Here is a 12,500-nt window from a genome sequence, read left to right as displayed (position 1 = left end):
GACACACTGGCCACGTATCCATCAAATTTAATGGAAGTCCGGTAGCAACTTTTTGAGATTCTTCCACAAGCAGATGGGCAGAAAGATACGATAGACTGACAGACACGGATAGACAGACAGACAGACGGATAGACAGACAGACAGACGGATAGACAGAGAATGGGGGGAGGGGTAAGTCACGTAAGAAATGCCTGAGGGAGACCTGGTGTAAAGTTGAGGGAGAGCAATTAAACGCGGTACCGTAAGGCATAATGGTGGTTCAGTGGTGTCGCGGTCGCCTCCCATGCAGTAGTGCTTTTAAACAGAGTACCGTAAGGAACTAGGGTGGCCCAGTCGCATGGCAGTTGCTTTCCGTTCCGTGGTGCCCTAGATTTTAATTCGAAACACTGATGGGAGATATTTGAAGCACGTCTTGGTGTTATGTCCTGTCTCTTCATACCAACAAACTCTTAATGTATGTAGAAAAATGTAATAATGTTAATCGAGCATTATGTGAGACAAAAATGTATAATATTGAAGTAGAGAAATATGCCTTTGCCATCACATTCATGGTACCCCCAGATATGATTTTGATAAGGCTCTCTCTCTCTCTCTCTCTCTCTCTCTCTCTCTCTCTCTCTCTCTCTCTCTCTCTCTCTCTCTCGTTGTACACATATATCTTTTAATTATTTATTTGTGTATCTGTCCATCAATTTATGTCTATTTATGTACAAACAAATAAATAAAGAATATACACACACACACACACACACACACACACACACACACACACACACACACACACACACACACACATACACATTATGCCAACTCTCAGTCCCCAGTAAAAGAGAATTGCACAGCACCTGTTTACCCCTGTCACGCTTATTACTATTTAATTTACAGGCACGATTTTCATTGTGTGTGTGTGTGTGTGTGTGTGTGTGTGTGTGTGTGTGTGTGTAGTATCAGCAGATAACAGGTTTGCAATATCTGTGGGTTCGTCTTTTGTCTTTCTCCCTCTGGCTGACGGGTAAACTACAGATATTATTATTATTATTATTAGAAGGTGTAGTTGTAGTAGTAGTGGGAGTATTAGTAGTAGTAGTAGTAGTAGTAGTAGTAATAGTTGTAGTAGTAGTATGAGTAATAATGGCGATAAATGGTGCTGTTGCTGACGCCAATCATAATCATAATAATAATAATAATGATGTAATATCTCTCCCTAACCCATAAGCTAATTATATAACAGGATGAATCAGTCTTGTGTGGGAGGGGAATGTGGAGAATGAGGCCAGTCTTCTTTCCCAGATTATCGTGTGTGTATTTTAGGTATGAATTCTCGAAAAACTAGGTGATGTGGGGTTGTGTCTGAGCCTCGACTTCCGTGTGTGTGTGTGTGTGTGTGTGTGTGTGTGTGTTTGTGTGTGTGCGTGCGTGTGTGATATGAACTCAAAACTAGGTCATTCGGGATTATGTATGAGCCTCGATTTCAGTTTGTGTGTGTGTGAGAGAGAGAGAGAGAGAGAGAGACTGAAAATGAGTGATATTTTCGAAATTTGAAGTATAACCCAAACGTCCGATGGAATTCAGACATAATATTATGCCATTGTGGAGAGAGAGAGAGAGAGAGAGAGAGAGAGAGAACCCAGGCGTCCGGTAGAGTTCATACAGATAGTGCATGTCATTTGGTCTACAGGAACCCATTTAGAAGTGACCAGCAACTCTCTTCGTGTGATATATTCTTCCTCGTATGATATATTCTTCTCTCTGACCCATTTCCAGGTGTACTCGCTGCCTGAATGCTACACTCCTTTTACCTTAACTTGGCCCAGATTTTCGTCCCCTCTCCCGTTATTTTTAGCTTCCTCTCTGATCCATTTCCAGGTGTACTCGCTGCCTGATTGCTATACTCCTTTTATCTTAACCTGGCCCAGATTTTCGTCCCTCTCTCCATATTTTTAGCTTATTTCACATAGGTCTAAGGCTGAATAAGGCAATACTACTGAGGCACACATCGTTTCCATAGCACCTCTTCGTGACTAGTTCTGAATACTATACTCCTTTTATATTAACCTGACCCAGATTTCCGTCCCCTCTCTCCTTATTTTTAGCTTATTTCACATAGCTCTAAGGCTGAATAAAGCAATACTGCTGAGGCACACATCGTTTCCAAAGCACTTCTTCGTGACTAGTGCCTTGCTGTAGTGTTAATCTCTTGTTACAGCTCAGCGTTCAAGATGGTGAGGTGGTAATTTTGGGCCAGGTTAAGGTGAAAAGAGTATCGTTTTGCTTGATCATCTGTCTTGTTTTGTATACTTTCTTCGCCCAAACTTGGCCTAAAATTGCCATCTCTCCATCTTGAATGCTGAGATTATAGCTAAAGATTGACACTAGAATATGATGCTAGTCACGAAGAAGTGCCATGGAAAGGATGTAGTACCGTAGTATTTCTCTCTCTCTCTCTCTCTCTCTCTCTCTCTCTCTCTCTCTCTCTCTCTCTCTCTCTCACACACACACACACACACACACACACACACACACACCAGACAGTATTGTTTTTCAGGCGGAGGAAACTGACCTGAGAGAGATTGAGTGCAAGAGAACCGGGTTAAGATTGAGTGTTAGTGGGTGTGGTTCGGTGCTATTACGTCTCCGTTACACCACACCACACCACACCACACCACACCACATCAGCATTAACACCACATCACACCATCTCTAGCAACACATCACACCAGCATTAGCATATCACACCATCTGTTTAACACCACACCACACCACACTACACCACAGCACATTACAGCACACTACACCTCATTACACCACATCACATACACCACATCAGCACCATATTCACCATCACTCGAGCACTACACTACCATTTGAACGCCACATCACACCACACCACACCAGCACCACATCACTCCACCACACCCCAGCATACCACAACACTCCAGCACACCACACAACAACACTCCATCACTAGAGACGTTTTTCCTATTCCACAGAGAAGTCAAGCTCACCCCAACGTTAGCTCATCACTTGCTTTCCGTGGCCTCGAGTCTGTATAAACGCTATCGGATGCACATTGACTCTTCACCAACAGGAGGCTTTACGACTGAGAATGAATTTGTTAGGCGGAAGCAGGAATTACAGAAACGTTATTATAGTGAAGGGTTGATGGAGGATGCTTCTGTTTTCCTCCTTTGTTGGGCTTCACGTAAGTTTGATAAAATCTTTTGAGGGTAGTAAGATTATCGAATATAAATAATAAAAGTGTAGAAGGTATTGTTTGGTTATCATGTCAGTAATTTGATGTTTCCAGTAATGTGTCTCTGATCTCCATTGTGAAGTAAAACACACACACACACACACACACACACACACACACACCTGTCATTATACTCACAATACCTGGGTTTAGACGCTGTTCATGTTTTGCTCTGTGCTATGCTTGGAGGAGTAGCCTTTGGTGTTGGGTGAAACTCCAGATGGATTACATAAGGTTTGTTGCTGCTGCGGAGTTGACTTGGGGACAGAGTCAAAGTCAAGTTCGAGTTGTAAACATAGAGTCAGGTCCGAGGTGTAAACAAACGGGAACAGAGCCATAGAGTTAGGTCCTAGATGTAAACCAACGGGAACAGAGCCATAGAGTCAGGTCCGAGATGTAAACAAGCGGGAACAGAGCCATAGAGCCAGGTCCGAAATGTAAACAAGCGGGAACAGAGCCATAGAGTCAGGTCCGAGATGTAAACAAACGGGAACACAGCCATAGAGTCAGGTCCGAGATGTAAACAAACGGGAACAGAGCCATAGAGTCAGGTCCGAGATGTAAACAAACGGGAACAGAGCCATAGAGTCAGGTCCGAGATGTAAACAAATGGGAACAGAGCCATAGAGTCAGGTCCGAGATGTAAACAAACGAGAACAGAGCCATAGAGTCAGGTCCGAGATGTAAACCAACGGGAACAGAATCACAGAGTCAGGTCCGATATGTAAACAAACGAGTTACCATAAGGACTGTTCAATATAGATGTCCTTCTCTCAGTTCACCGTGCCGCTTAAACGAAATTATTTTATTCTACACCAGCACTACACTACGTTAGTCACCACACCATTACTCAAAGGTGTGTTGGTATATTAAAGAAAGATTTACAGAAACAAACAACGATTGTGCTCTAGTTTCACATATTGGAGTTGCCAGTAGTAGTATTTGTTTCTGTTTATTTTTCACTCTTACTCCCCAATTTCGTGATTGTTTTCTCGGGTAAAAACGTCTAATAATTATCAGGTACCACTTATTTCATTTTTCCCATCAGAAATATGGTTTTTGGTGGCCATATATAATCACAGCGTACTGTACTTTACTGTAAATATATCTCTGGCACCCGTTGTTAGGTCATATGCGCCATTTTTTCTATCGTATGCCTGCCAGAGAGAGAGGGAGAGAGCAGACTAATAGGCCCGTGGGCAGACTTTCTCAGGAAGTCCTTTTAAAAGAAGAGAAGATGCAACGCAGACAAGCGAGAGTATCGTTTTCTCTGAACCCAGAAATTAGGTCTACCGTCTGACCTAGTTATGTACTGGTAAAAACACCACACCGTTACTTATACACCGATCATACTACCAGATTACACCACACCGCATCACATCACGCCACATCTGTTCATCATAGCGCATCACATCTTTTCATCACGTAGCACCAAACTATGCATTATCTCACATCACATCACCACACCACACCATATGTACCCTACACTATACTGCTTTACCACACCACACCCTCACTTAACACCACACCACACCACACCACACCCTCACTTGAACATCACACCACTCCACGCCACACCGCACCACCACTCGCGGCGCTACACGTGTCACTGCAGGCTTCAATACCATTCACCTTCCTTATCCTCCGTGCCCCACACCCCTTGCCAACACTGGTGCAATCACGTATACTTAGACGAGTGTATTTGGCACAGGAAAGTATACGTTGTGTCTTGGTTATTCGATCAAGAGTATTTATAGTAAGCCTTAAGATGTCAGTACTATTGTTACTTTAACTTGACCTAAAATTCACAGCTCTCTATTTTGAGTATACTTTAACATGGCCTAAAACTGAAAGCTATTTATCTTGAATGTATTTTAACTTGACCTAAAATTGGCAGCTCTATCTTTAATGCTGGGCTGTACTTTTATTTTTTTTTCACTTGACATAATATTGACATCTCTGTCTTGAATGTGCATTAACTTGACCTAAAATTACTATCTCGCCATCATGAATGCTGAGTCATACTTCTTTAACATGGCCTAAAATTGACTTTTCGCCATCTTCAGTGCTGAGCTGTAACAGATTAACACAAGAGAATAGCAGTAGCCATGAAGTGTCATGCAATGCATCTTGAGTCGTAGTATTTTGTTTTGCATTAAAGAGGGCATCTGCTAATAGTTAGAAATTCATGAAAATGTGAATACATATGATGTTATGTGGGTACCACATAATCAGAAACACGTGAAGAGTTGGATCATGAGCCAGAATGAATGGTGTGAGGCAAGCACCTGTTAATATATCAGGAATACCGGAAGAATATGAATCATTAGTAAATTTGTTTGGTGTGAATAGTGCTCTTAAATACCCAGAAATTTATTAGTGTGGGGCCCAGATCTTGTTGGATAAGGAAGCTCCCTAACACCTCTTCGTCGGCGATTTAGTTTTTGGATCCGGCTAGTTAATATCACGTGTACCTTAGTTGTGCAGAGTATGGGCATATTGGAATGACTTAAGCAACACAAAAGACCATAGTGGCGTATCATAGGCAAACAAAATCGCTTAGGAAGGGGTGTTAGGGCGTTTCCTTAATGGACGAGAATGCAGGCACAAGCAGAGTTAACCCTTTCAGTACGAGGGGCGTGAAAGTGAATATAATAGTGTGGTAATGAGAAGAATATATTTTGCAAGATATATTTATACTGAAGGGTGAAATAGGGACTGTTTTTTATCTCTTAACCAGAAGGGATCTCTGAAGTCAGGTCTCTTATAAAGTCAGGTCTCTCTGATGCCAAGTAATCACTGGTCAGGTCTCTCTGAAACCAGGTCTCACTGATGCCAAGTAATCTCTGAAGTCAGGTCTCAATGAAGCCAGGTCTCTCTGATGCCAAATAATTTCTGAAGTCAGGTCTCTTTGATGCCAAGTAATCTCTGAAGTTAGGTCTCTCTGATTCCAAGTAATCTTTGAAGTCAGGTTTTTGATGCTAAATAATGTCTGAAGTCAGGTCTCTGATGCCAAGTAATCTCTGAAGTTAGATCTCTCTGATGCCAAGTAATCTCTGAAGTCAGGTCTGTCTGATGCCAAGTACAGTACTATAGCCAGGTAAATACAGGGCTATAGTACTGTGCCCAGAGTCGGACAAAAAAAAAAAAAAATGAAATGGTGGGGGACAGGGCGACATGAAGGCGATTTGTTTGTGGCCACCCCTTACGGGCTTAAGGCATCTGGCAATAGATACATAGATATACAGCAGTGAAATATAACGTACTGTTCCCCATAGCAGTGAAAACCTTTAAATCTAACCCTTTATACGGTTGCATTTTTTTTTAGGTTCACCGTGCAACTTCTAGGCGAATGTATTTAACAATGGAAGGCTATCTTATTGAAGGTTTTAATGCAGACTTTAACCTGCTCTACAGTTGCAGTTTAATTTATCGTTGCAATTTCCAGGTGAATCTTTTTACCTAAGGAAAGATCTGGTATTGAAGAGCTTAATTTAGGTTGTATCTAATCCCACAGATTCGACAAAGCTTTCATAAGGTCAATAAAATATGGAGAGAATGAAAGTGAAAAGGACTTCATGGTTCAGAAATGCTCCAGAGTAACATTACATAAGATATATATCGTGTTATTAATCGTAAACTTCCCTGGTATTCGTGTAAGTGTTTTTTTGTGGTGGTTAGGAGTCAATGCACGAAGGATGAGGTGTAATTATTGACGAACTGACTGCAATCCCGTGATATAAACTGTCTATACTCATTTTACTCTAGCTTTGCCTAGATTTTCGTCCCTTTGCATCCTATTTCACATAGCTCATTGGTAGAAAAAAAACAGTGCTGTGGCTGTACATCCTTCCCATAGCACTTCTTCGTGATTAACATCGTATTCAAGTGTTGATCTGTTATAACTTAGCACTGAAGATGGATAGATAGCAGTTTTAGGGCAAGTTAGAGGAAGAAAAGTGTAGTTTATGGTGTGGCTGAGTTATGTGGTAGTTTAATTCATGAAGGATGCGATTTTGCTGCCTAATAGAGGTTGTGTTTATTAATGTTGTGTAAATTGAGATTGTGTTTATAGTCGTTATATTGTGTTAGTTGAATGTGTTTTGTATTCAGGGATTTATAAAAGAATGGAGCATAAATTGGATATAACACAGTGTTGTAAATCCCTAAATGTCTGGTTTTGTGTGTGTGTGTGTGTGTGTGTGTGTGTGTGTGTGTTTTAAGGAGTCGTGCACGAAGGTCGATATATTGCTGCCTAATAGAGGGTGTGTTACTAGTGTGTGTGTGTGTGTGTGTGTGTGTGTGTGTGTGTGTGTGTGTGTGTGTGTGTCTGTTGCTGCCTTATAGAGATTGTTAGTAGTGTGTGTGTGTGTGTGTGTGTGTGTGTGTGTGTGTGTGTGTGTGTGTGTGTGTGTGTGTGTGTGTGTGTGTTAAGAAGTCATGCACGAAGGCGGGTATGTTGCTGCCTTATAGAGATTGTTACTAGTGTGTGTGTGTGTGTGTGTGTGTGTGTGTGTGTGTGTGTGTGTGTGTGTGTGTGTTTTAAGGAGTCATGCATGAAGGCGGGTATGTTGCTGCCTAATAGAGATTGTGTTAAGTGTCGCTCCTCCCTGTTGTCTTTCTCCCTGCCTGTGTGTGGTGTTGGGGGGAGGGGGGGTGTACCGGTGGGCTAATTGGAGACTCTTATCATTTATTTATTTTGTGATTTATTTTTGCACCTATAGGATGGGTGGATATACAGTACTTGTGTGTGTATGTGCAGAGTTAGAGAGAGAGATGGTTTGATAGGCAGATATACATAAAGCTTGATACATACACATGCTTGAAATGTGTGTGTGTGTGTGTGTGTGTGTGTGTGTGTGTGTGTGTGTGTGTGTGTGTGTGCGCGAGAGAGAGAGAGGGGGGGTAAAAGTCGGGTTAAAAGTATCTTGATTTAAAAAAAAAAAAAAGTCAGCATCAGAGAATAATTCTTTCGTTTAAAAAATACATTTACGGCACTGAATAACAAGACACATACACAAAAGGAGTGGTGGTGTCGGTGGTAGAGATAAGATGGGTGTGGTAGTAGTAGTGTGGGTGGCAGGGAGGCTATATAGTGGTGGTGTGGTATGTGGTGGTGGTGGTAGTGTATGCCAGATCGATGTGGTCGTGATGGTGCAGTGTATACTAATGTGGTAGTGGTAGTAGTATATTTAAGGTCGCTGTGGTGTGTGGTAATGCATACGATAAAGATAGGGATGTGTCATTGTCATAGAGCGATCAGGAGGGTAACCCAAAGAATATTTATGAATGGCTAGGTATTATGTAGTACGATTAAGGATGGGAAATGTAACTGTTCTGTTTATGATGATGAAGGGTAATGAAGAGGATGAGAAGTCGGTACAAAAACGTAATGACTGTGGTTTCGTGTTGTTAAGAGAGACATTTCTTTCTTTCTTTTTTTTTCGTACAATAAGGCATAGTCATTATGTACCTCCCAAATTAAAGTGATGATGCCATTTGAGAGAGAGAGGGAGAGAGAGAGAGAGAGAGAGATCAGTAAGTAGTGTTGGCAGTAAAGCAGACGGCCTGAGTGTCAACATTGAGGGCGCGGGCACTGTCAAGGAGTAGCTCTTGGCTGTGAGTGGATCCTTGTCAATCTGTGCCATCTGCTTACCACTCACTCCCTCTCAACCCACCTCCATTACCACCTCCACCTCGATGACGTATGCTGCCTTCTTCTACTGTAACATGGCCTAAAATTGCTGTCCTCCCATCGTGAATGCTGAATTATAACCATGGATTAACACTAGAAAGGATGCTAATCATGAAGAAGTGCTATGGAAGGAATGTAGAGCCATAGTATTATGTTGTTCTGCCACTGACTTGAAATAGACTGCAAAGGGACGAAAATCTGGGACAAGTTAAGGTGAAAGTAGTTTAGTTAATTTTTGCCACCTCCATATGTTTGTGTGTGTGTGTGTGTGTGTGTGTGTGTGTGTGTGTGTGTGTGTGTGTGTGTGTGTGTGTGTGTGTGTGTGTGTTTAGGGAAAGACTTGTAATACTGAAGAGATAAATAAAAATAAATCGCTTCAGTTATATGTCTCTCTCAGGGTAAATAAAATCACTTTTGAGTTCAGCTTTCAAGATGAGACACGGCAGTTTTAGGCCAAGTTAGAGTAAAAAGATTATAGGTCGGATGTTGTAATGTTACCCCAGTTGAAGTACAGCAGTGTTATAGGTGTGGTATGTTTTGCCACACTGTAATGCCAAAGCAGTGTCCTACAGAGAGAGAGAGAGAGAGAGAGAGAGACGGGGTGGGGTGAGAAAAACAAATAGGGAATCATGGTAGTAGTGATGATAGATGTTATATTCTGTAGTATTAACTCAGATGAAGCAGAGTTTTAGGCATATTTACAATCGCCACAGACCCCTATACTAAACCATTCTCTCTCTCTCTCTCTCTCTCTCTCTCTCTCGAGTTGTCAGTGCATATCCACGAAATTGGGAGTAATCCTTGCAGTCCGAGGACGTATTTTGTTTATGCTAGCTTTGTCTTATTATTATTATTATTATTTTTATTATTATTATTATTATTATTATTATTATTATTAGTGTATCATCATCATCATGTCAGTATCACCACCATCACTACCTTGGTCATCATCTTCACCATCATCACTACGGTCATCACTATTATTATTATTATTATTATTATTAGCATCATCATCACCACTGTTATTTTTCTTTACAAACTAAGCAACATATAACACTTTGACGTTAAAAATAATAAAGATATATAGACAGATTTATTTTTCTCTTCTACGGGGCTGGCTAGGCTTTGGCAGGCTTGATGTTTATGGATAACTATGACGATGAAATGGTGTATTAATCTGGCGAGGCTTCAGGTAGTTTGATATGGTGCCAGGTAGAGAGAGAGAGAGAGAGGGAGAGAGAGAAAGTTTTTGTTAGTGTGTGTGTGTGTGTGTGTGTGTGTGTGTGTGTGAGAGAGAGAGAGAGAATGAGAGAGAAGTCAGCAATGATAAGAAATAAATAAGCTAGTTTGTTGGTAGGATAGAGTCAGTGTATTTAGAGAAAGATAGAGGAATAACAGGGAGAAATATCTATCAATCTGTCTATTGCCAGACGCCTTAATCCCGTAAGAGGTGGCCACAAACAAATCGCCTCCATGTCATCCTGTCCCCCGCTATTTTGCTGCCCTGCTCCCAGCTTATACCCCCTTCTCTCATATACCTCTCCACTCCATCCCTGAATCTCATCCTTGGCCTTCCTCTTCCTCTTCCCCCCTCCAGAAATATCACTGAAGGAAATATAAATAGGTTGGGTGGAGGTGGAGGGACTGATAAAGATGGATAAGCATTGTGAATAGGTATAAAGGGAGTCTATAGGAATGCAAAGGGAAGACAAAGAGGAAAAGGGATGGTATGGATGTGAAGCAAACAGAGGAGATGGATAGTGAGGTGCAGGAGGAAGGATGTGGAGAGGGAGAGAGGGTGTGGGTGAAGAGAGAGAGAGGAAGGGAGGGTGTGAGTGGATAGGGAAGGGAAGAAGGGAGGAATGGAGGAGGAAGGATCTGAGTGGAAAGAGAGGGGGATGTGGATAGAGTGGGAGGGAGGGTGTGAGTGGATAGGGAAGGAGAGAATGAAGGGAGAGGAAGGATACGAGTGGAGAGTGAGGGAGATTCGGGTAGAATGGGAGGGATGGAGGGACGGTAGGGATTGGGGGAGGAAGGATGCGAGTGGAGAGGGAGGGGAAATAGGGTATAGAGGGAGAGAGGTTGTGAGTGGATAGAAAAGGGAAGAACGTAGGGATGGAGGAGGAAGAGAGCGGGAGAGAGAGGGGGAGAAATGGTATGAGAAGGGAGTGGCGGTGTTGTGTGAAGTGAGCGGCAGAAAAAGGTGGATGGTGGGAATGGAGGAGGCAGGATGTGGATGGAGGGAGGAATGGCTTTGGTTGGAGGGAGAAGGATGGTGTTGGTTGGTAGGGAGGGAGGGATGGTGTTGATTGGAGGGAGAAGGATAGTATGGATAGGGACGGAGGGATGGCTTTGGCTAGAGGGAAAGAAAGGGAGGATTATTTTTGGCTGGAAAAGGAGAGGGAGATGGTATTGACTGGAGGGGCACTTAGGGAGGGATGGTATTGGCTGGAAAAAAATAGAGAGAGGATTTGGCTTCGACTGGATTTTCTTTTTTATGCCAGGATGAAAGAACCAAAGACTAGAAGCCCGAGGGGGAAAAAAATAAAAAGACATTCAAGGGCACAAAAAAGAGGCATGACTCAGATAGGGAAGGATGATACGGGAAGGAGGGAGAAGGTGCGTGGAGGGGGAGGGAGGCAGGGATGGTTTTGACAGGAGGGAGGGAGGGAAGGACGATTTTTGCTGAGGCGGGAGGGAGGAAGGGAGAGAGTTGGTTGGAGAGAAAGGTGATATAGGGAAGGAAAATATAGGTGTAGAGGGAGGAAGGGAAGGCGCACGTGAGGCTTGGCGGATGTGGGGTTAACGGGGAGAGAGAGATGGTGGGGGTGGCGAGAGACGGAGGGGGGAGGGGGGCGTGTGGTGTAAGAGGGGTCTAGTCTGGCTGACAGTTTGCCTGGAGCAGTGGCAGAGAAAGGACACACCCCACACGCACCCACACACGCACTCTCACTTGCCTCAACCCCCACGCACCTTTCCCCTCTCACCTCTCTCGTGTGACCCCCATACCAAACCAGTCACGAATCCTTGGTCCTGTTTATGGATTTTAAACCAGAATACTACGATGCTGTAATGAAAAAATGTAAATAACTGTGATATTTCTTTTACGGTACTGATGTGTTGTGTAAAAAGCTGTCCGAAAGGTGAATGATCTCGATTTTCACCTGGATATTGGCAAAAAGGTGAGCGAATGTCGATCAAGGTGTGGGCGTTCGCTGCCTCCATTACAACCAGCATCATGGGTGGAGGTGCCTTGTGTTCCCTTGCTCAGACCATTCCTCTACTAACACCTTGAATATATTTAACCGAGTGACCTTTATTGACCTTGTTTAATGACCTGATAGTGTTACCTCATCCACTGAAATTACGCAGTCTGGGATCCTGACCTGACCTCATCAATTGACCTTTTATGTGCTCACCGGAAATTTTCTTTATACATCAACTTGTGTTTATGAAGACCCTGAAAAAAAGACCCAGTTTTTATACCACAGACTTATCGGTGTTTTGCGGAGATATTGAGCTGTCTCGTACAATACCGGTACCTGAGTTCTG

The 12,500-nt window shown here is 42.8% G+C and overlaps 2 protein-coding genes across 4 annotated transcripts in view; one reads left to right on the top strand and one right to left on the bottom strand.

The window, feature by feature from the left end:
• Pus10 (Pseudouridine synthase 10) overlaps nucleotides 1–4,834 on the bottom strand; it is an 82,426-nt gene extending 77,592 nt beyond the window's left edge. Inside the window, exons 1-2 of one of the 2 annotated variants that reach the window (XM_080269579.1) lie at nucleotides 4,804–4,834; nucleotides 3,397–3,510 (exon numbers count right to left, since the gene is read on the bottom strand). The gene's annotated coding sequence lies outside the window, so the exon portion shown is untranslated. Of the gene's footprint in view, nucleotides 1–3,396; nucleotides 3,682–4,803 lie in introns of those variants that run through there. The other variant, XM_080269578.1, reaches the window with a different exon arrangement.
• The window catches only part of atl (atlastin GTPase), a 133,495-nt gene that overhangs the window by 59,891 nt on the left and 61,104 nt on the right, over nucleotides 1–12,500 (top strand). The gene's annotated exons all lie outside the window — the stretch shown is intronic.

This window comes from Coenobita brevimanus, chromosome 34, assembly GCF_032717465.1.
Source record: "Coenobita brevimanus isolate Jiangsu-jjx chromosome 34, ASM3271746v2, whole genome shotgun sequence".
Lineage (NCBI taxonomy): Eukaryota > Metazoa > Arthropoda > Malacostraca > Decapoda > Coenobitidae > Coenobita > Coenobita brevimanus.
This window is presented reverse-complemented; position numbering and strand designations above follow the sequence as displayed.